Source organism: Lycium barbarum, chromosome 9, assembly GCF_019175385.1.
Source record: "Lycium barbarum isolate Lr01 chromosome 9, ASM1917538v2, whole genome shotgun sequence".
Classification (NCBI taxonomy): Eukaryota; Viridiplantae; Streptophyta; class Magnoliopsida; order Solanales; family Solanaceae; genus Lycium; species Lycium barbarum.
In genome coordinates, this window is record NC_083345.1 from 52,257,846 (window position 1) to 52,282,635 (window position 24,790).

At 38.2% G+C, this 24,790-nt stretch overlaps 1 pseudogene; it reads right to left on the minus strand.

Annotated features, from left to right (window-relative positions):
- Nucleotides 1–12,345: 12,345 nt before the first annotated feature.
- LOC132610483 (probable 3-hydroxyisobutyryl-CoA hydrolase 3) overlaps nt 12,346–24,790 on the minus strand; it is a 42,364-nt pseudogene continuing 29,919 nt past the window's right edge.

Sequence of the window (24,790 nt, forward strand, 5' to 3'; positions counted from 1 at the left end):
CAAGAGGAGGTGAATTTCTACCTAAAATCACCATTGCGACCCTCGCCGGCGAAATGCAAACCACCAACGAGCACCTTCTTCCCTCCCCCACATTTGTCATTCTTTCCCATAACTGACTGCCATATATGGTCGTCAAATGCTTCCATTACCATTTCTTTTTGTATTTCTTTTTTTTTTTCAATTCATTTTATACAGGTGTTTATTAGAGTTGAGATAACTTTGCTTGACAATTAGGATCTCTTTACAAAGAAAAAATATGAATAGCAATCATAGATATCTTACCAATCCAATTGGGTTTTTTCTAAACGGAGCTTGGATACTTCATTTTTTTAGTCCAACCAAGCCAACCATAAATTATTCTAATTGATAATAGTAATATGAATCCCCTCAAAAATGGATGTAATTGCACTTTACGCTCCAAATTTTTGATGATTCAATTTATCTTTCTTGGGCGAAACGGGGGATATCTCGATCTGGGGAGAGAACGGGGAAATACCATATGACCCAATATATCTGACAAGTCGCACTGTACGTCAACCCAAGGTGCATCTTGTCACGCCCCGAACCATGGCCTGGGAGAAACACGGCACTCGGTGCCTTACTGGATGTGACCGAGCGAACCACATGGTTTGCTGAATCATCATGAGGCATAACATGAGCGAAATATAATGTGAATGCATGATGAGCCTTTATAAATCATAATAAGTTATATTGCTTAATAAAAATACTTGTTTAAACATGAGTGCCAAAATAACACGAATGAGCCAAAATGGCTATACGACTCCGAATGTCTGACATAAGATAACTGACTTGTCTAGTCTATGAAACCTCTATAATGAGTCTGACTGGAAAACATACTTACTGGGACAAGGCCCCCCGGCATACCTTAGATGCATAACTAATCATAAAATAAATAGTTGACTAAACCCCGAATGAGATGAGGCTCACCAATAAGCTAATACGAATGTTGTCCTACTGAGCAGATGTGTCATCCTATAAATCAGTACCTGCATCGTGAAATGGAGGCCCCGGGCAATAGAAAGGGGACATCAGCACTTTGAATGTACTAGTATGTAAAACAATTGAATGAAATAACATGGGACATGAAATAATAATGATAAGAACTGAAAGTGAAACTGAAACCTGATCACGAACATGAATACATATATATATATATATATATATATATATATATATATATATATATATATATATATATATATATATATATATATATATAACATGGTAAAAATATCATAAGTAGGAAGAGCAATAACTTATAACCGATACACGGTCTGGTGCATGCGTCCCGCCAGCAGAACACTCAGTCCTAGGCAAGGAACATGAGATTTAATAAATATGAAAGGATCCAGTCATTATGAGAGATCGTCTGGGACATGGGTGGAGCGATCCTCATCCTACGGCGGCTACGTAGTTTTAGGCTATCTGAAGTCTTCCTCGGTAATTAAAGCAACTCCCAAAAACATGAACATGTAAAATAAGTGGCACTTGCTGCCCATGGTTTTCATGAATATAACTTGCTTGTATATGGATATCATGAATTATAGCTTGCTTGCATGAACTTGTAAAACATGTATAGTATTTTCTTGAAAATAGCACAATATATCATAAACTAGCATGCATGAATCCATGGAATGAGATATATTGGTTTTTCATAGATTACGGACAGATTCTTAATAATCATAAAGAAATATTAAGAACTCAATGATGGAATTATAACAATTCATACATAATATAATCATGGACATGGACCTAGGGTTATCATGAGCATGGTATAGAAACCCTAATTTTCATAAAGATTCATACTTTATAGAATAAGAAGCGTGGGGAAGAACAATGATGTTCCCACACATAGATAGCAACCCTACATACCTTAATCGCTTCAAAACTTGAATTAAAAACTTGAACTTTAGAGAAGAACTCCAAAAGCTAGAATCTTGATCTTTATGTGGGTTTTCTTGAAAGCCCAAGGTTAGGAATGATGAATTCTTCATTAGTAATCATGGGTACATGTTAGAATTAACTTGGAATAACTTAGAATGACTTACCTTAGAGTATCTTGAGTTTGGGAGAGAAGAATTTCATCCTTAGGGTTTGGGAGAATGAAAAAGGGGAACAAAATAAGACCATACCCATTTTAAATGATTTTTCTGCCAAAAAGGGGCAATGTACGTCCTAGGATGTACGGCCCGTACTTGAAAGTAAGTCCAACACTCCTTGGGCGTACATTGGGTGAAATTTCCAGTGAAAATTCAGCTTTGCCACCCTTCAGTAAAATGGTCATAACTCTTTGTATGAATTTCTGTTTGACCTCCATAATATACCGTTGGAAAGGCCTTTCAAAGATCTACAACTTTCAGGAAGAAGTTTTCCCAAATTCCTAACGCAAGTTCTCGAAAAATGTCCATGAATGAAAATTCAGCTCTGCCACCTTTAGTAAAATGACCATAACTCTTTGTACGGATGTGCGGTTGACCTACATAATATACCGTTGGAAAGGTCTTTCAAAGATCTACAACTCTCAAGAAGGAAGTTTTCCTAAATTCCTAACGCAAGTACCCGAAGACGAAAGGTCTTTCAAAGATCTACAACTTTCAAGAAGGAAGTTTTCCTAAATTCCTAACGCAAGTACCCGAAGACTGGCCATAAGCACAGACTATCTTAGACTTAGACGAATTTTGAAGGCCTTAAGAACTTCACTTTTTTGTTTGACTTCAAAACGACTGTTTATCACCCGAGTTCATCTCAAATGGATTCTTATGGCTAAAATATCACCTTTATACTAGATTCATACATTCTCACCTGATTCGGATTTACGGGATGTTACAATATCTTCCCCTTGGGATCATTCGTCCTCGAATGATGGGTCTTGGTTAAGAATGGGACTGGACATGGCTTGAATAAATGAACGTGAAGAAACATGACATGAAACATAAAAGCTCGACATGATTACGTGGGAACATGGTCATGGATCATGAGAACTGAATATGTCATTACATAGAAACTTACATGGGAGCATGAAACTGAGTCGTACCTACCTGAATGACAATCGTGAAACAACTGTCCTTGATTTATGATTAGAGGTTAAGAGTCACTACTAACTATGGAATCTACAAAATTTTATGGCAGAACTTCCTTCATAATTCAGACCCTCACGACATTTCTCAAATGCCTACCAGCTAACTAATGTACCAACACACAACTCACAGGGTATCTTAATACGCATGATGTGACATACCGATATTTCTGAATCTTGAATGTGGCTAACATGAATACTGAGCTGGCCTGACACACGGATATTGGCTGAATGATACATGATTACTATACATGAAGTTTGGAAGAGAATCCGTAGGCATGAATGACATGAGTACTGGAAAATAGGCACGAACATTACATGATTATCTGGGCATGAAGAGCATGACATGGGACATAAATACGTGAAAACTCTCTGGCATGAATACACGAGTGCTAAACTGTCGTGAGATACGACTACGTGTAAACAGGGATATCATAACATGAGATCTGAATGTCGAAAACATGATTGTTACAGCAGAGGATTTGTATGATGAGCGAAGATGAGATCTGAACACTTAGAGGCTTGATCATAGATGTTTGTATATCACCATCACGATTGACATATAAGATATGAGTACGACTTAGGCTTTGAAATTGAGCGCAACTCGGTGCGAATAAGACATATTTGAGTCATATAATAGGAATATTATCCTACCTACGTATTCATAAAGGTCTAGCATAGGCATGACATGAATACGTCGAATCTGAGTAGAATACTCCTGAGATAAGCACCATAGGGTGAAGGAAAGGAACTCTTGTTTGCTCTGAAACATAGATAGGAATACCTTGGCATACCTTGCTTATTATCGTGAGCGGATCATAAAGGATTGAGAGCCAGCAATCATTCGTCCGAATCATAGGAGGCATTTTGTTTTAGAACATAAATGTGGCATTTATACATCAAACGGAAGGACGTAACATGGAACATACATGGAAACGGGATTAATATGGCATAAAACATGAATACATAAGTAGCATCAGATGGGACATGGGTATATGAGAAAGATGGCATTTACATGGGTACCTGTATACCATGGCGTATGGACTTGAGTTTATGAGCATTGAAGTAAGACTAAGACATAAGTGTGACTTGCATGGAGCACAATTTATAGGCTTCACTCTTGAGTCAGAAACATAGGGCATGGATAAAACATTACCTTTAGGGTTTAGATATACCGAAAGAATGGGACATGGTTCAACATAGCTTACTCTTATCATGGTGAGTAAACGCCCTTTTTTTTTCTTAATAAATAATGCTCATGAAAGAATAGATTATAGGCTACTTCGTTCTTCGAGCATCTAAGACATGGGTAGAAAGTCACCTTGAACATAACGAGGCATAGGTACTTAGCGAAAGGAAAAAGGAATCATGTCATTATGATCGTAAAACATTAGCTAAAGGAACATAAGCATGAGTTACATAGAATCGTGGATAGGACATTCATCTTGACTTACTCTCATTATTGCCTACCAACATCATTTTTTATGCTATTTCTATAGGTGGATGCTCGAATAAGTCTATCGTGGACATGAGTACGTGAAAACATAGGTAGTATACCATTGGAGTCGAAATAAGCCATTCACCTAAGGCATTCTCCTCTTGTCCAAGGAATAGGTGTGCATTCCATAGGATTCTCAGTCTTTAAACTATTATGTTACCTTCCCTTCGATCCTTATCAACGTCAACATCATAATAGGAAATCACTTAGGAGCTAGAACGTGGACATGGGTATAAATGCACGATAAATACGTGATACATGAATGCGGTCTTTAACCTTAGACATGAGTACAACCTGATGTGAGAAACATGAAAGAACATTCCATTGCATAGCTTATCGTATGGAGTCTTAAGTCTTGTATCTTAAACATAAAGTGTAAAGCTTTAACAAGGGCATAAGGTAGGTATGCTAGGCTGTGTAGAGTACGTTTGGGCATTAGTACCACATAGTACATGAATTACTCTGGAATTGGAACCATTATACCCTTAAAACCCGTCATTCGATCTAGAACTTTATCTTAGAACATAATTACTTAGTACTTGATCTCAACGGGCATGAAAAAAATCGCATTCTACGCACCTTATCTTGACTACATGAAACTGTGATCCTATGACATAATCTCCTTAACATCTCATCAACTTACGAAACACATAATCTATATCGGTACCTTATCGCACGATCTCCCCCTTAGTTCAAAAGCTGACGTTTCAAGCCTGAAGATTCCTTAAGTCTAGCAATATATGATCATTCTTATGGTTCTGACTCTAAGACTATCGCCATGAGACTTACCCGTTTAATTTCCTTATTTAGCTTTTCTATTCCCATCGAAATAATCCTCTCAAGACAACTTACTAACACCACACCCTATAATGCTGCCAAAACACTTACACAAGTTGGGACTATACCAATAGATTCAATATCATTTGATTATACTTTTTGGTCTATCACATCACTACTTCCTTTTATCCATGTACACTATCATCCTAAAGTCGATCTACATCCTTGAAGGGAAAATAACAAAAATATAAGAAGAAGAAAAAATATACTCTACTTTGAACTTGCAACTGCACAATAACCACATAGGACATAATAGATCTAGGGCATAATATCTCATATGTGACAAGGAGGGGAAATTATTGGCATAGCTATGACACATGTGACGGCACCTCAGAGTCCTGGTGATCTACCATATCATGATAACGTGTTTGATCCCCACTTGATCCTAATACTTCACCCCTAGCTGTGCCTTGGTTTGTTAGTGCCTGAGTACTAGGGCTGTGAAAGGTCTTGTTGAATTAGCTACGCTTGGTCTGGGGGAACGAATTGCAACACCACCCTTGGTGTTACTACTATACCTGACTGAAGGGCATTCTCTTTGCATGTGGCCTTGAAGACCACAATTATAACACACACCCAAACCCATCCAACACACTCCTACGTGTCTTTTGCCACACCTATTGCAAATGGGTGCGAAAAACCTTTGTTACCCTGCTTCACTCGTGGGTAACATTTCAGATAGTGACCCTGCCGGCTACACCCAAAACATCTATGGGTACTATAGTGGCACACCCCTTGATGTCTCTTATTACACTTGCTGCAAATAGGATTATGAAAACCCCTCTTCCTCACATTGGTCTGAGCTGGGGCATTAGTGGTAATTAAAGCAGGTACTGATGACCTACCGTCGCAGAATTGAATAATTAGAACTCTCGGAGTCTGAGAGTCCATCTCTGGGGTCACATCAATGGTAGCCCTGGCGCTCGAAGTTTCCTTTCTCTTAGTAGACATTTTCTGAAAGGGCGCAATACGCACGAGTTAGAATAATTCCTGATGACTCCGCCTGAAATTAACACATCAGTAATGATTAGATTTATATCTTTCTCATCCATTGAGATGAGGCGTATTCGGTAGAATGGGAAACAACACAGGAGTCCGATTGATTTCTGAGAACATAGCTCTATTGCACGATCTAGAGTTGAAAGAAGTGAGACAAACTTAAATGTCTTGGTGGTCAACTGTTTATATGTGTGCCACGCACACACATATAAAAGTGACCCCACTGGACACGATTACATAGACTCCCTAAGACACTTGAACCTAGTGCTCTGATACCAAGCTTTGTCACGCCCCAAACCATGGCCTGGGCGAAACACGGCACTCGGTGCCTTACTGCATGTGACCGAGCGAACCACATGGCTTGCTGAATCATCATGAGGCATAACATAAGTGGAATATAATGTGAATGCATGATGAGCCTTTAAAAAACGTAATAAGTCATAATGCTTAATAAAAATATGTTACACCTCGGAAATTTCTCCGTACTTGTATGAAGAGTGGAACGATGAAAAGTTGAGTAAATGATGTTTTATTAAGTCGGGAATGGCTAATTAAGAAAATTTTGGAAATAAGAAAGTCACGGAAAATTTCCACCCAGTGGTCGTGTGTGGCACTATACGGCGCCCGTAAAGTGATTTACGGACCGTATAGTGCAATCGTCTTTCATTGCGTCAAAAATCTCAAGATTCTGGTAAGTGTTGAAATGGTTAAAGACGACCCAGAATACGACCCGTAAACTGGTTTACGGACCGTAAACCAGGTCGTAAACCACCAGGTCCCTCAGCCAAAACTTTCTGTAAATGTTGAATATGGTTAAATACGACCCAGTTTACGGCCTGTAAACTGGTTTACGGACCGTAAACCAGGTCGTCAACTGCCATGTCCACCAGCCAAACTCTCTGTTTTTGGAATGCTTAAATACGACCACAATGGACGACCCGTAAATCAAAATACGGTCCGTAAACTGCAATTTACGACCACTGTTCACCCGACGAGAATTCATTAAAGATCAGATTTTGGGATTATTAAAAGAGACTTAGACATCATGTTCTTCCATTATTCATCAACACAACTCAAGAGACCTCTAAAACTTTCCAAATATTTTCTCCACAAGAATTCAAGAGAATCACAAGGAACATCAAGATCAACACCACCAAACTTATGAAATCAAGTATAAGAACACCATAAAAGATCATCCAGGTCAAGAAATCCCACAAAGGGTGGAACTAGGGTTTTGGCTAAGTGAAGAATCTCAACTTAAGGATTGTTCAACCTTCATCCAAGGTAAGTTTTATGATTATTCCATATTGTTTGAAGTATTGGAAAGCTTAGACACTTGAAATGTAGAAGGACATAGAAATGGGTTATTATTGAGTGAATAGTGTTGTAAATGAATGTTAGTGGAATTGAACTGCGAATATTGGAGTGTTGTGAGTACAAATACATTATGAATGATGTTTACATCATGAAACAAGCGTTAAACGCATGAAAACGCAAAGACGAGTCATAAGGCTAAAAATGGGGAAATTAGAGGAAAATGGTGGATTTGCTAAATGTACGTAAATGACGATGATCGATTGTGATATTATGAGTAATGTTAGGAATGTTAAGAGTTGAGATAAAGCATGAGAAAAATAGTATGAACGAAGGAAGCGTTGTCCGACTTTCCTACAATTAGCGATACGTTTTTGTAGTTAGTTACTAATGCTGATCCAAATTCTCTTATGAAGGTAACGACGTGATATTGAAGAAGAGCAAGTGAGCGATAGTATAGCTAAACGACCAGGTATGTGAGGCTAGTCCTTTCCTTCTGATGGCATGAATCTTGTAGTATGAAATTCCTATTCTCTTCATGAGTTCCTATAGTCCGAAAGGCTAAGAGTCTAACTCCTTAATGTCTATATAAGATGAGGAATACGATATGATGATGCTAGTATAATGATGATGCTAATTATTGCTTCCACTCACCTTATGTACTAGTTCCTTCAAGGTGAGACAGAGTATCAATAGTTGTCCCATAATGGAATTGGGGGATCACGACCTTATGTCACCCTGATAGAGTAAGGTTGATCTTGAGCCTTGTGCATGTATTATAAGGAGTATATTATTATTATGAGCATTTTGTGATAAGCATGACATGAGCATTTCACACCGCTCCTAGTTGGCCGGGCAGTCACCGCCAAGGCGGGCAGCTATACGGATACACCGTGACCTTTTGGCATGGGCAGACACCACTAGTGGGCGGCATGAGATGGTACCCCGGACGCGGGAGGCCTGGACGCGGGCTAATATTATTGATTTTCACACCGTTCCGACATGGACGGACAGCTTGCATATGATGCATACATGTTATGATGATGAGTATGAGTAAGACAGCATGCATTACTTCTTTTATGATTATCGGTCAGATTCAGATGCTTCCTGTTGATGTTATCACTATGTTATTTATGTCTCCTTTCATTATATATGTCTCTCATACTCGGTACAATATTCGTACTGACGTCCTTTCTTCGGACGCTGTGTTAATGCCCACAGGTAGACAGGGAGGAGCGCTTGGTCCAGATCCCCAGTAGCTGTCCGCTGATAGATAGCACTCCATTGTTCGGAGGTGCTTATGATTATTCTTTTGGTGTACATTTATATATGCATATTTTGGGCATGGCGGAGTCTTGTTCCGTCTATGTATTCATTATGTAGTAGAGGCTCGTAGATACGCAGTGTGGGTTAGAGGGTCTCACAAAAGGTTTTCATATGTATGTATATTATTTTGATGGCCGAGAGGCAAATGTATATAAAGTATTTATGGTTGACTAAATATAATATTTCTACGATTGGTATGTGAAATTGATAAAAGAGTATTAAATGAGCGAGATAAATAGTAGAGTGAGCGGTGCTCGGTAACTAGCATCGGGTACCCGTCGCGGCCCCTAGCTGGGTCGTGACAAAATACTTGTTTAAACATGAGTGCGGAAATAACACGAATGAGCCAAAATGGCTATACGACTCCGAATGTCTGACATAACATAACTGACTTGTCTATTCTATGAAACCTCTATCATGAGTCTAACTGGAATACATACTTACTGGGACAAGGCCCCCAGCATAACTTAGATGCATAACTAATCATAAAACAAAAAGTTGACTAAACCCCAAATGAGATGAGGCTCACTAATAAGCTGATACGAATGCTGTCCTACTGAGCAGATGTGTCGTCCTGTAAATCAGTACATGCATCGTGAAATACAGGCCCCCGGGCAATAGAAAGGGGACGTCAGCACTTTGAATGTACTGGTATGTAAAGCAACTAAATGAAATAACATGGGACATGAAATAATAATGATAAGAACTGAAAGTGAAACTGAAACCTGATCATGAACATGAATACATACATATATATATATATATATATATATATATATATATATATATATATATAACATAGTAAAAATATCATAAGCACGAAGAGCAATAACTTATAACCGATACATGATCTGGTGCATGCGTCCCGCCAGCAGAACACTCAGTCCTTGGCAAGGAACATGAGATTTAATAAAATATGAAAGGATCCAGTCATTATGAGAGATCGTCCGGGACATGGGTGGAGCGATCCTCATCCTACGGTGGCTACGTAGTTTCAGGCTATCTGAAACCTTCCTCGGTAATTAAAGCAACTCCCAAAAACATGAACATGTAAAATAAGTGGTACTTGCTGCCCATGGTTTTCATGAATATAACTTGCTTGTACATGGATATCATGAATTATAGCTTGCTTGCATGAACTTGTAAAGCATGTATAGTATTTTCTTGAAAATAGCATAATATATCATAAACTAGCATGCATGAACCCATGGAATGAGATAATGGGTTTTTCATAGATTACGGACAGATTCTTAATAATCCATAAAGAAATATTAAGAACTCAATGATGGAATTATAACAATTCATACATAATATAATCATGGACATGGACCTAGGGTTATCATGAGCATGGTATAAGAAGCGTGGGGAAGAACAATGATGTTCCCACACGTAGCTAGCAACCCTACATACCTTAATCGCTCCAAAACTTGAATTAAAAACTTGAACTTTAAAGAAGAACTCCAAAAGCTAGAATCTTGATCTTTATGTGGGTTTTCTTGAAAACTCTAGGTTAGGAATGATGAATTATTGATTAGTAATCATGGGTACATGTTAGAATTAACTTGGAATGACTTAGAATGGCTTACCTTAGAGTATCTTGAGTTTGAGAGAAAAGAATTTCGTCCTTAGGGTTTGGGAGAATGAAAAAGGGGAACAAAATAAGGCCATACCCATTTTAAACGATTTTTCTGCCAAAAAGGGGCAATGTACGTCCTAGGATGTATGGCCCGTACTTGAAAGTACGTCCAACACTCCTTGGGCGTACATTGGGTGAAATTTCCAGTGAAAATTCAGCTCTGCCACCCTTTAGTAAAAGGGTCATAACTCTTTGTATGAATGTCCTTTTGACCTCCATAATATACCATGGGAAAGGTCTTTCAAAGATATACAACTTTCAAGAAGGAATTTGTCCCAAATTCCTAACACAAGTTCTCGAAATCTTGCCATGAATGAAGATTCAACTCTGCCATCTTTAGTAAAATGGCCATAACTCTTTGTACGGATGTGCGGTTGAACTTTATAATATACCGTTGGAAAGGTCTTTCAAAGATATACAAATTTAAAGAAAGAGGTTTTCCCAAATTCCTAACGCAAGTATCCGAAAACTGGCCATAAGTACAGACTGTCTTAGACTTAGACGAATTTAGAAGGCCTTAAGAACTTCACTTTTTGGTTTGACTTCAAAACGACTGTTTATCACCCGAGTTCATCTCAAATAGATTCGTATGGCTAAAATATCACCTTTATACTAGATTCATACATTCACACCTAATTCAGATTTACGGGATGTTACACATCTTCTCCACCATTTTAACCACTCTAGAAAATCACCTCCGGCTGAAGAAGTCATGAAATTGAAAATTTAAATAAAGGATTATGTACGCTTCTGGTGGTGCCGGTGGTCATCGGTAGTTGTATGGCGGGATAGTTCAAAGGAGGTGGGAGCAAAATGGTGTTTTTCTATTTTATCTTTATTGATGTGTTATTTTTTTATTTGTCACATTGCCATGTCAGCGGCATTTGAACCTCACGCGTGATGCGTTTTGGCTTGTTGTCAAAATTGTGCTCAATAGATACAGTTGGACTCAAGTTGAAGTGTTCAATAGGAATGATTTTTAATTTAAGTGTCTAAATGGAATAATCCGACAAGTTTAAGGGGTTGTATATGTATTTTGCAATTAAAAATGATGCGGAACTTTGGAGTATGCTAGAACGCTGGAAGAAGAATGAAGGAATTAAATTGAACGGCTGTTGGCAACTCTAAAAGTTGTAATGTTACACTATTGATTTAGCTTCCTTTTTTTAATCTTTATTTATTTATTTATTAAAATAGGACTGTAATACTAATTTGTCTTGTCGTTAACTTAATTAAATTGGGTGTATAACATCCGGTGTGGGTAAGTTTTTACGGACTATAAATGTGTATTTTGATGTTGGGATACCAATACCATGCATGTGTTTGGGGTTGATATGAAAGAATTTGGATTGGCTTTAGGCGTGAAACCTCAAGCTTCAAAATACAAAACAATTAATAAAACTTAAAACCATAATGGGTGGGGAGTTGTGTCGAGCCCTCTTTTCTCTTTCACACCCAGCCAAACTAGGGGGGCCCACCCTTTATGTGTTGGGTGGGCCCAACCCGACCCGGTTGACAGCCATATCTTTTATAGACGTACAAGCAAAAGTGATAACAAAGAAGAAACTACATAAAATGAAAACTCTTGAAAAATTATTGCATAACGACAATATATTACGACTATATCAAACACCCAAAACATTACTATCTTAAAGAAGGGACTTCAAGATTGAAAATTGTCCCAATACAAATGCATACATTATAACATTTTTCATGACATGAAATGCTTTCAAAGAGGAATTAAAAGATTTTAATAGTCTATCATGAGTTGCAGTAGCTCCTAATGTATTGAACATCATCATTCGATTGATCTCTCATTTAGCTTATAAATCAAAGTTTAGACATTTTCAGCTGTGTTTTATCTGGAAGTTCCAAGTAACCCCAGCTATCATTGTAGACCACTTCAAAAAACTGCATTACTATTGCATCATCTACTTGCTCCAACTTTGATGGTTCCCACTATACATGAACAAAATAAACACATCGATGAGCACCATTATCACCATTACCTTTACATATATACGGATAATATATAATCTATATGGACTACTCCTACATCTAATGCCCTGAAGATAACACTTGCTTTATTTTGAAATATGCTTTGACAACACTTATGCATATATATTTCAAAGCAATGTTATAAAATTTGATAATCAGCTTTTTCTATCATGTGAGTATTTTGTGATAAAGTTGGATTAGATAGTGAAGATAATATGACATGCGACGTTACAAGTGTAAGAAAAATTGTATAGACAATATGACGTACACCTGTGTGATTAAACTACAAACTACGTATTAAATTCTTCAAGAATATATATGTAGAAGATTCTTCATACCTTACACTTTTTTTCCTTGTGAAAAAAGATTGCTTTACCACCCTACAAGTTCAACCAACATATATAGCGCTTAATTAGAAAGTAAAATCATAAGACAGTAAGATTTGTACGAAGTGAACATGACAACGTAACTTAAAAGACATAACCCTATTTACCTCGTAGAAATCATTGTAATTGAATGATCTTAGTACGATGTGACTACTGATATTAAATTCATGATTCAAACATTGTCAAAGTGTTTGCTTCCGTCCTTCTCTAATCTGTAAAACAAGGATAAATTTGTCATACCAATAATGTTGTATCTATTATATTTAGAAAAATCAACAGATGAAACATTTTCATGCATGAATAGAAGAGTCAGCAGTTATTACAGATCTTAGAGAAATCTTAAGGCTTGTTGGTGATGCAAACTTCATTGACTTGATTGCATTGGTGATCCACTGATCATCCATTGCGGCTGCTTCCTTATCCTATCCAAGAGAATTATAGGTAATTAACATTAAATAGAGAATTATTTGCACCTTATGGACTTTTTTGAGGCCATCCCTTTATTATGTCACCATGGAATTAATTTAGCATTTAAAGATAGTTGGATGGATTTTCTTATTTGAAAACGAATCTAGCATACCAGGGACATAATTTAAATAGTAGCCTCAAAAAAGACACAAAAAGTTACACTCAATGTCTTGTCAAAACTTATTAAACTTGAAGTTTAGCCATGGGACAAGCTACGTCAAAAGTTTAAGATCACCCCTCCAAAGTCATTCCTGTAAAATCACACCTCACTTTGTGCAACTCCCATGTGTCGCTAACTTATATAATTATAAGGAGATAAGAGAAAGAATTGATGATTAACTTACAAGTGCAGATAATATTTCTTCAACTGTGTCCTTGCCAAGCAACGGTTGATAACATCAAGTCTATTCGGTGATTGACAATGTCAGTCCACAAACAACTAGAAATTTATTGGTAGGGTGAATGTAGATTTAAAAAACAATGAGAAATCTCTTCGTGCAATACAAAAAGTTGTATTAGTGCACTTCATTTCCTTTGGAAAATGAAACAAACTTTCTGTATACTTGTAGTCAACCAAAGCTATTTACTTTCCTTTGTGAACTAATCTCACAAGTAAAAATGTTTCACCCGAAAAAATATAAATGCAAAAGTGCCAAGTCATCCATAAAGCTAGAAATTATTTAATAATATTACTCCCTTCATAAGTTTAAGAAAAAAATGAAGATTACTAAAATTTTTCGTATAAAACAAACCTTAAATATTTGTGGCCGTGAATTATTTCATTGAGGGTAAAAGGATAATTTTAAAGTTAAGTTCTTTCTAATTATAGAAAGGTGATATTTTTTTTTAGGAAAGACTAAAGCTGAAAGTGTATCACATAAATTGGATAGAATGAGAATAAGAAAAGAACATTACCTTTTCAAACCACTGCCTTCCTTCAACACCGGATTACCAACGAATTCTTTTATGATTCTTGAAATGTCCGATTCATGAACAGATTTTGATGATGATGCTTGACATAATGCATCTTCCATTGACTCGATATCCTACAAAAGGTTAAGTGGTTCTGTTTAGAATATTTGAAAAAAAATAATAATAACTGCAACAACATGAAACAGACCAATTAATGGGAAGTGATTAGACGATCTGATCCAATGTAGCTGAGAACTTTCAATTGTTTTTCATGAATGTTGCAGTACAGCTACATGCAATGGACTGTTTTAATGACGTATGTCTTGTAGAAAACACAGTACAGAAAGGAAAAGAGAAGCTTTGTATATATGTTTCAAGTGATAAATACAAAGTGTACATAAAGCCTTCTTATATAGGCTCGAGATCACTAATGGATCTGCACTAGAATAGTAGAGTCCTACTTAACTTCTACTACATGTTTGCATCCTATTCATATTGATATACTTCTGATACACTAAAGATATACACGGATATACTACTGATATATATAAAATATAATTAGTCATTATTCTAACCACTGCACAGTTCTACTTCTGCTCGACTACCATCTATAGACTATAAGAAAAAATGAGAGAGGTGGATCATCCACTCTGTAACATCTCGTCCATTCGGGCTAGAGTTCGACTCGTAAGACGAGGGTATAATGGAACCAATATGAGGAGTATAGGTAGTGTTTGGAAAACTAATCAAGTCATAAGAAGAGTCTTGGGACAAAGCAAAGTCGGAAGCCACTCTATGGAGCATGATCACAAGTGAGTTTGCAGAAGGGCTTAATTCAAGCAACTATATCCCCTTTATTAATTGGGAACTTTTTGAATTACCTTTCCAACGGTATATTATGAAGGTTAAATGAACATCTGTACAAATAGTTATGGCCGTTTTACTGGAAGATCGCAGAGCAGGCTAGTGAAATACGGACCATATTTTGAGATACGGTCCATATCTTGGGGTCGTATTTAGTGGAAAAATAAAACTCGAGATTCTGTTTTGTGCCATGACTAAATACGGTCCATAAATACGGACCGCATTTAGGGTCCATATTTTTCCCGACACAAAACCAGTTATAAATACGTAAGTTCAGTTTCATTTTCATTCCTTCAAGCCCTAGGACGAAGTTCCTCTCCTCCCATCAATCCAAGACATTAAGGTAAGCCATTCCAAGTGAATTCTAACATATATTCATAAATTCTAAGTAGAAATTCATTGTTCCTATACTAGGATTTTCAAGAAAACCCACCACAAGTATTCAAGACTAAGGATTTTGGATTTCTTCTTAAGTTCAGACCATTAGTTACAAGTTTTGGAGTGTTAAAAGGTATGTAGGGTTTCAATCTACGTGTGGGAACATCATTGTTCTTCCCCACGTCATGTTCTTCCATGATTATACGAAATTTCACCAAAACTAGGGTTTCTAATCATGTTCATGATAACCCTAAATACATGTACCATGATATACCATGTTGTATTAATAATTCGTTATTGTGTTCTTAATATCTCATTTTGTTTATTGAACTGTAATCCATGAAAACCCATACTTTGCATTCTATGGGCTCTTAAATACAAGTTATGAATTATTATGCTAAATACCATGAAAATCCTACAAGTCTCCATGTTTACATACAAGTATATTATGTAATCATATATTCATGTTATATTATTCTTACAAATCATGTTTACAAATCGTGTTTAAGAAAATCATGGGCTCAGATTCCACCTATATTCATGTTCATGTTTTTGGGAGTTAAACATATTATCGAGAAGGCTCAGATAGCTTGAAACTACGCTTACCACTGTAGGATAAGGATCACTCCGCCCAGTCAGGATGATTCCTTCATTTTTTATTGATTGGATCCTTTCATATCATGTTCATGTCTCATACCCCTGACAAGGTATGAGATTACTCTGCTGGTCGGGCCAGGTACCAGACTCCACATACCCACGTGGTGATTCATGTTGTCGGTTATATTAATGCTCTTCCAACTAAAAATATTTTTACTCATCTTATATATATATATAAGAGGGAGTTCATGCCAGGATCGTCAACCATGAACTCCCTCAATGGTCAACTGAAATTAAAAGATGGGGTCCACATATATTAAAAAGAAAAGAAAAATGAATAGGGAACCAAGAAAGGATTGAACGTGAAATAGCAAAAGCAACTGCGGCCCACATTTATATATATATATATATATATATATATATATACTATTAAAAAAGAGGGATATATTTTTAGGGTATTTAGGTAATTACTCCAAATAAGTTGATTGTTGTACATGATTTATTAGTTTTTGACTGTGCTGACTTTTTAGCCCTTTGATACAGCCGCATTGATTTCAAGTGGTGTCATTTATTATTATGACTATGGCCGATAACTTTTTCCAATTGACTTGCCCATTGCTCATATAATCATATATATGAACCTATTCATAGTTTAAATTTGTTTTCGCTGTACGTTTACATTACTGCCTCCTACCGGTCATATTATTGGATATTTTTAATTTTTATGTTTATTCCAAAATATAATCATTTATATCATAGAAAAAAGTAATAATTATTTTCTTAAAATTATCTTTCTCAAAGGGTATGTTCAAGCTAAAAACACAATCGCTGGAAAATAATTTTGATTTTCGACGGACTTAACTTCCCGTTTCATCATTCGTTCCATGTACTAATGACGCGTAGTGCTTTTATTTTCATTTTCATTTTTTAGAGCATAGGTTTGTTAAATTCAATTGTTTTGACATTGAATTATGATTATTATTCTTTTTCTTAATACATTAGATACTGCTATAATTATAGATTCTTTTATTTAGAATTACATAGTTTGAAACTAACAACGAATTAGTATTGATGACCTAGGTGTTCCTTCCGACCTTAATAAAATGAAGTTGGATCTCAAGAGTTCTAGCAAATAATTGTTTGTCATGACAAATATTCTTTTCGAATAGGTTATTATCAAAATTTCTTTGTCTATTTGAATCGGATATTTTAAATACCAACTAAGATTTAGAATACTAATAAATCACATAATATCCCCTGTTGTTTTTATCTCTTTTTTGAAATTCAGAAATATTAAGCGATTCCATAAGGGATTTCGGAAGTAAGTTATTTATCTTATTATGTTATTATTAATCAAGGATTTCTTATATAGCTAGAACGACCCTCACAAATTGAAAGTCTCTATCGTTCAAAAATCAAATATGAAACTTCATACACCTTCAAGTTCATATGACGAAAAGATGAAAATAGAATAACTGCCAATTTTGTGTACATCACGGGTATAGACTATACAATCATCTTCCATGGATTATCTTGAGGTTTTGATGTTTGATCTTCTCTTTTAATGGTATGGAAGGTTGTGGAATGTTGTAGAACCTTCAAGAACTCTCAAGAACACTCTTATAATGTGGGGAGATAAGTGCGGGAGGTGGATATGAAAAATGGGATCTTTTGGAACTTAAAAGGGGTTTTAAATCGTCCTCCCGCTTCAATTTGCGGTGGAGATGAAGGAATTCTTAACATTCGTTCCATGTTTTTACATAATTTAATTTCCACTTCTTGTTGCTACCTTCGATCTTGCTGCAATAAATGAATCTTGAGATATAAAATTATTCATTTCTTGAACTTTATAATATTTGAAAAAAAATGTGCTTTATTACGTTTGAATACTCATAGTTATTTGGTTTAATGAAAGACAAATTTGATAATAAAAATCCCACATATAGGGAGAGGTTTACCAATCCATCAGAACTTATGAGGATCCGTCAGAATTTTGCTTGCATATATGAGGAAAGTTTTTGCCCAACCATTCTTATTTTGACATCGAACAAAACTTGTGAGTCATTTTTTTTTAATTATAATTGTGAGTCATTTTTAAATTTATGACATAATTTGTACTTGTTACACCTCGGAAAAATTTTTCGTTGGTACGTAAGTGAACGAACTAGTGATAAGTATGAGTGCATGAGGTCCATGAGCAAGAAACGACGTTTGATGACCTTAGGCGAGATTTCGAAGGTATCCGATGTGAGATGAGAAAGTTGGCTAAGTTAAGATGAGATATAAGGTGAGCAATGCATGTGCATGGACGTGGGTGATTAAAATGAGAAGTCTAAGAGATATGAAAAGTTGTAGATTTGAAATCTGCCCAGTGGTCGTAAACTACAAAATACGGACCGTAAATTGGTATACGGTCCGTAAACTGGCAGTCGTAAATTACCATGCAAGACTTCGACTTTCTGCCCAGTTGAGAAATGGTAAAATACGACCAGGAGGACGGACCGTAAAGTGATTTACGGCCCGTAAACCATGGTCGTAAATTACCATGCATGCAGCCAAAGTTTCTGGTTCTGGAAATGGTTAAAGACGACCACGAGGGACGGTCCGTAAAGTGGAATACGGACCGTAAACCTCCATGGACGACCACTGTTCACCCAGCACAGATTTTTGCAATTCATTAAATAAGGGAACCAACACTTATTTTATTTCATTACAACATTACACCACTTCTCTCTAAAACCTCTCTCTACATTTATTATACAAGTTTTCAAGGATATTTAAGGATCAAAAACATAAAACAAGGTGAATCAAGAGTAAGAACATCATCAAAGATCATCTAGGTCAAGAAATCCAAATGGAGAAAAACTAGGGTTTTTGCTCAAAGTGGAGTATTATTAATCAAAGCTTGTTCCTACAACTTCTAAGGTAAGATTCATGATTTTTACATGATGTTTAAGGTATTGAAGAGTTGAAATACATGGATTGTAGAAAATATGGTCAAGTAGGTCATGAATGATGAATAGTGACATTTTGAGGAATAATTTGAATTGAATCATGAATGTTGTCGTGTTGTGATATGAATGCATTATAAATGGTACTAAGATCATGAACTAGACACTTTAGACGAATGGACGAAGTTGGATGTTATGACCATGAATATGGGTCAATTAGAGGCAAATTAAGGAATCTAGATAATGTGGATAATGTGAATGACTAATGGCCATCGTTATGATATTAATGAAGGTATAGACGCTAGCATTGGAAGGAAGCGTGCAAGTGTAGAATAGTCCGACGAAAAGGTATGTAAGGCTAACCCTTCTTTCATAAGGCATGGTTCCTTGGCCAAACTCTTAAATCCTCTATATGAGTATGTTGTATTCAAACGATTGACACTCCGAGCTCATAAGCTCACGATCCTCGATATGTGCTACGATTGTACTACGCACCCCATATGACGAGTAAGCATAAGATATAGATGTAGCAAAAATGATGATGATAGTGATGACGATGATAATAATAATGATGCTAAAGGTGCCTACGGGCTATTATACTTACATGTGCCTATGAAGGGCTATAATGACACCCCGAGCTTATAACGCCGGGTAGGATATATGTATATGAATATGTATAAAGTATGTATACGATTACGAAACACGCGCACACCTCTGCAGATGGTACGGATAACCCTGAAGCCTTGGTAGGGCCAGGTATGAGTAGCCTTGAGCCTTGGTTGGCCAAGTATGTATGAAACACTAATCCTATGAGGTCGGGTATGCTATGTAAATGCCATGTATATGAAATGACTATGTATATAATATGAATATGAATGTGATAAGACTATGTATAAGAATACGAATAAGGACATGTATACGAATATGAGCACAAGTATGGTACGAGTACTATTATGGAACACGGATGATGACGTAGGTGTACAAATACGTATGAAAAATGGAAAGTCCTACGAAAGGCAGGTAAGCGCTATGACGATGATATTATTGTCTTCCCCCTTCTATGTTATTTCATATGTTGTTCATGATGCTTATTTATTGATGTTGCTCATGCTTTACATACTTAGTACATTCTTCGTACTGACGTCCTTTTGTTTGTGGACGCTGCGTCATGCCCGCGGGTGCACAGGGAGACAGACTTGATCCATAGCTGTCTATTCGGAGATTACATAGAGAGCTCCATTTCCTTCGGAGCCATATCTTTTGGGTACTCATTCTTTTGTGTATATAATTATGGGCATAGCGGGGTCCTGTCCTGCTAATGTGATATGTTATACTCTTAGAGGCTCGTAGACATGTGTGTGTGGGGGTAGATGTGTTTGGCCTTGTCGGCCTATGTTTTGTATATCATTTTGTCGGCCACGTTGGCCCATGTACACTGATGTGGCATAGATGCCTATGATGATATAAATGTGCTGTTGTCCAAATGGGACTAGTTGACGAATGAATGGAAATGCATTTATAATTATGTGGCTCACCTAGATGTAAGCATAAGAGTAAGCTAAGAGGGTGCCGGGGTGGGCTAGCACCGGGTGTTCGTCGCGGCCCCGAGTCGGGTCGTGACAAAAGTGGTATCAGAGCAGTTCAGTCCTAGGGTGTGTCTACGAGCCGTGTCTAGTAGAGTCTTGGTTATGGGTGTATTGTGCGCCACACTTATAAACAAGAAGCTGCAGACATTTTAAGAATAAATGACCTTCTTTCTTCATAAGAATCGTGCGATAGAGATATGATGTAGGATTTTCTTGCTCCTAAATCGTGTGTTGTGTATTTCAGAGATGCCTAAAAAAGGAAAGACTACGGCAGCCCAAAAGGGCAAGACGGTGGCAGAGAAGCGGGCTAAAAAAGCACCGCCACCGGTAGTAGAGGAAAGTGAGTCCCAAGGTGCGGCTTAATCTCAGTCCTCCCAGACAGTGCCCGTCTCTGAGGAGCATGAGGGAGCCTCAGCCCCAGCTCCAGCACCTCCAGCTCCTCCACCAAATGCTTCGGGCCAAGATGTAAAAGAGGCCATTACTTTATTGACTCAATTGGTTGCGGCCCAGGCTCAGAGGCACAGTTCAGGGTATGGTGATAGGGCTGTTAGTGCAAGAGCCCGTGATTTCATTACTTTGAACCCTCCGAAATTCTTTGGGTCAAAGCCGGAGGAGGATCCTCAGGATTTCATCGATGGTATGCTAAAGACGCTCCGATTGATACATGCTTCAGACACCGAGTCGGTAGAGCTAGCGTCATATAGATTGGGAGATGTCTCGATCCAGTGGTATACAGTATGGATGGCTTCACAGGGAGCCAATGCACCTCCCCCGGTATGGCAAGAGTTTGTAGATGCTTTTCTCCGTCATTATATGCCCCCAGAAGTTCGGCGAGCTAGGGCCGATAAATTCTTAAATTTGAGGCAAGGCAGTATGAGTGCCCTAGAGTATAGCCTCCATTTTAACTCCTTGGCCAGGTATGCTTCGGTCATGGTAGCAGATATGGGCGACAGGGTACACCGATTTGTAAAGGGCCTAGGGCCCCATCTGATGGACAAATGCTTGACTGCGTCCATTCAGGACGGTATGGATATTGCACGCATTCAGGCACATGCTCAGAACTTAGAAGAAAGCCAACAGCAGCGGAGAAGTGAACGTGAACAGGATAGGGGACATAGCAAGAGGGCCAGATCTTCGGGCCCAATAAGTGAGTCCAGAGGCGGACACAGGCAACAGTTCCCTAGACATTCGGGCTATTCTATGACCAGTGCACCTCCACGGTTTTCAGGCCAGAGCCTTGATAGATCTACTCATCCCGGGCCGAGTCAGAGTTATTCGGGGTCCCAGTTTAGAGGTGATTCAGGCCAGTCAAGGCCACCTATACCACGATGTTCCCAGTGTGGGAAGTCGCATTGGGGTCAATGCCGATTGGGTTCAGATGTTTGCTATTCATGTGGTCGACCAGGCCATATTATGTGTGATTTCCCCTCAGTACATGGTAGAGGTAGGACCCAACCATCAGGGTCGGTAGCCGGATCTTCGGCATCTGTGCGCCCTACGGGGCCAGGTTCACATGCGCCAGTCGGCCATGGTAGAGGTAGAGGCAGAGCTCACAGTACTAGCGGTCCTCAGCACCGTATTTATGCCTTGGCTGGACGCCAAGATCTAGAGTCTTCTTCTGACGTGGTCACAGGTATATTATCGGTATTCTCTCATGATGTATATGTTTTGATTGATCCGGGCTCCACGTTATCATATGTTACTCCTTATATTGCAGGTCAATTTATAGTTAAGCCGGAGTCGATCAAACCTTTTGAGGTGTCCACACCCGTGGGTGAATCGGTAATAGCTAGCCGAGTATATAGGGATTGTATAGTCACGATTTGTGACCGTCGTACCATGATTGATTTGCATGAGCTAGAAATGGTAGATTTTGATGTTATTATGGGCATGGATTGGTTGACTTCTTGTTATGCCAATGTTGATTGCCGAATGAAGATGGTTCATTTCCAGTTTCCGGGAGAACCAGTCTTAGAATGGAAAGGGAATGCGGCATCACCAAAAGGTAGATTTATTTCTTATCTAAAGGCAAGGAAGATGATCATGAAAGGATGTATTTATCATCTAGTGCGAGTTCAAGATGTAGAAGCTGAATCGCCGACCCTTCAATCAGTTCCGGTAGTGAACGAATTTCCGGATGTGTTCCCGGAAGAGCTTCCAGGCCTTCCTCCCGAATGGGAGATTGATTTTACCATTGATGTGTTGCCAGGCACCACACCTATATCTATTCCTCCATATAGAATGGCACCCGCAGAATTGAAAGAGTTGAAGGAGCAATTGAAGGACTTGCTTGATAAAGGCTTCATTAGGCCTAGTTCATCCCCGTGGGGAGCGCCCGTATTGTTCGTCCGAAAGAACGATGGCTCCCTGAGAATGTGCATTGATTATAGGCAATTGAATAAAGTAACGATTAAGAATAAATATCCTCTCCCAAGGATTGATGACTTGTTTGATCAATTGCAAGGCGCCAAATGGTTTTCAAAGATTGATTTGAGGTCCGGGTATCAGCAAGTGAGGGTTAGGGAGAAAGATATCCCTAAGACAACCTTCAGAACGAGATATGGTCATTTTGAATTCCGGGTGATGTCATTTGGGCTAACTAATGCGCCAGCGGTATTTATGGATTTGATGAATAATGTTTTCCGGTCCTTTCTGGACTTATTTGTAATCGTATTCATTGATGAAATTTTGGTGTATTCTAGATCCGAAGCAGAACATGCGGATCATTTGCGTATTGTCCTTGGAGTTCTTCGAACTCGAGAATTGTTTGCAAAGTTTTCCAAATGTGAGTTCTGGTTGAACTCAGTGGCATTTTTAGGGCATATTGTGGCAGCCGATGGTATTCGAGTGGATGGTCAAAAGATTGAGGCCGTGAAAACTTGGCCAAGACCCACAACTCCTATAGAGGTTCGTAGCTTTCTGGGCTTAGCAGGTTGTTACAGGAGATTCGTTGAAGGGTTTTCCTCTATTTCTGTACCACTCACAAAGTTGACACAGAAATCAGCCAAGTTTCAATGGACAGATGCTTGCGAACGTAGTTTCCAAGAGTTAAAGGGTCGATTGACTTCTGCCCCAGTTCTGACACTTCCAGAGGGATTGGAAGGATACGTTGTGTATTGCGACGCTTCAGGTGTTGGGCTAGGCTGTGTGTTGATGCAACATGGCAAGGTGATTGCGTATGCTTCAAGGCAATTGCGGAAACATGAGCAGAATTATCCTACCCATGACTTAGAATTGGCCGCGGTGGTCCATGCATTAAAGATATGGAGACATTACTTATATGGTGTCCACGTGGATATTTACACAGATCATAAGAGTCTTCAATACACCTTCAAGCAGAAAGAGTTGAATTTGCGGCAACGACGATGGCTAGAGTTGCTAAAAGACTATGATGTTAAGATCCTGTACCACCCCGGAAAGGCAAATGTGGTGGCTGATGCTCTTAGCCGTAGGTCGATGGGAAGTCTAAGTGCTGTACGACCAGAAAAGAAAGAGATGGCCCGTGAGCTTCAATAGTTAGCTAGCCTAGGAGTTCGAGTAGTGGACTCAGGTAGCAGCGGAGCTACTATCCAGAATACCGCAGTCTCGTCGCTAGTGGCAGAAGTGAAAGAGCGACAATATGAGGATCCCATGCTAATGCAGTACAGAAATACACTCCCTTAGAAAAAGGAGTCATCATTTGACATTTCAGGAGACGGAGCTCTCCGATGTAGAGGAAGATTATGTGTTCCCGATGTGGCAAGTTTACGCCACCAGATTTTGAGAGAAGCTCATAGTTCCCGTTATTCTGTTCACCCCGGAGCGACGAAGATGTATCATGATCTTAAGTCTATATATTGGTGGAATGGGATGAAGAAAGATATAGCGGAATTCGTAGCTCAGTGTCCTAATTGCCAACAAGTGAAGATTGAACACCAAAAGCCGGGTGGATTGTTGCAAGCTA